This window comes from Octopus sinensis, linkage group LG4, assembly GCF_006345805.1.
Source record: "Octopus sinensis linkage group LG4, ASM634580v1, whole genome shotgun sequence".
NCBI lineage: Eukaryota > Metazoa > Mollusca > Cephalopoda > Octopoda > Octopodidae > Octopus > Octopus sinensis.
Window position 1 is genome coordinate 823,391 of NC_043000.1, and position 1,271 is coordinate 824,661.

Genomic DNA, 1,271 nt, shown 5'->3' on the forward strand with positions numbered 1-1,271 from the left:
CTATCTTATTTCTTATCTTTTATCTTTCCCTTCTTCCCCTTTTGTATTCCCTTTCTCACTTTTCTCTTTCTCACATCATTTCCCCCTCTATTCTCTTTTCTTCACTCTATCACTTTCACACTCAGTCACTACATAATTCGTTGTACACAACTTATTAGACAACCTGTATTTCTAACTCTGTCTGTCCACTGACATTTCATCTGTGTCAACCTAACCTGACAGTAAACTACTTAGTCTATCTTAACTAATTTCGCTTACTATTTTCTCTCTCCTAATTCACACATATAAGCTATATATCATTATTATTATTATTATTATTATTATTATTATTATTATTATTTTATTATTATTATTATTATTATTAAAAATAATAATAATAGAAGAGACGGAATATAAAAGATATGAGAATGTTTATTGATCACTACAATTGTTTCGAGCCATCTAGCATCAATCCCACACGGCTGGGATATTGATCGACTGGTTTAGGAGTATCTTTCGGTTTAGACGTGTCTCTTCGGGTGATTACAAAGTATATCGCGTTAAAATAACGTCTGTTTCACAAGATTTTTCTTTACTCAAATATCTAACGAACACTATGAAAGTAAACGTTCTTTACCGGTATGCTACCAAGTGTATACCATACGATTTATTATCTCATATACATATATATACAGATAAACGTTATCGACCGTACATACTTTATGTATGTTTCGCTTCTTCGTCGTTTTACTGTGGCATCGCGATTTGGAGACGACTCCCTCATAGCACTAAGTATTAAAATACCTGAAAATCATAGACAGATGAGACAACTCTCCGTCAGTCCCGACCAAGAATGATGGATATCGATATTCTGTCAAGTGTTGTGATAGAGTAGACGCCAAAGTGATATTACTGCAGCGAACAAGCAGTACACACACACACACACACACTGAGTATGAGTGCTCGATAATGTCCGCAACCCTTGCAGCGTTTAAATTTCTTTCCTCACTGACGATATATCTGTTCGTGCGTGTGGGTAATGTGTACATGTAACTAGATATATATATAGATATATCTATATATATATATATTATCATAAAATAATAATAATAATATAATAATAATAATAGTAATAATAATAGGGGATATACTCCAAACTTACAGGGAAAAATTCATTTAGTATAAATCAAATTTCACAATATAAATATATAATATATATAATAGAGAAAAACCACTATTATGCAATTCAAACAATGATAGACATAAACCAAATCATAAATAGTGGTTTTTCT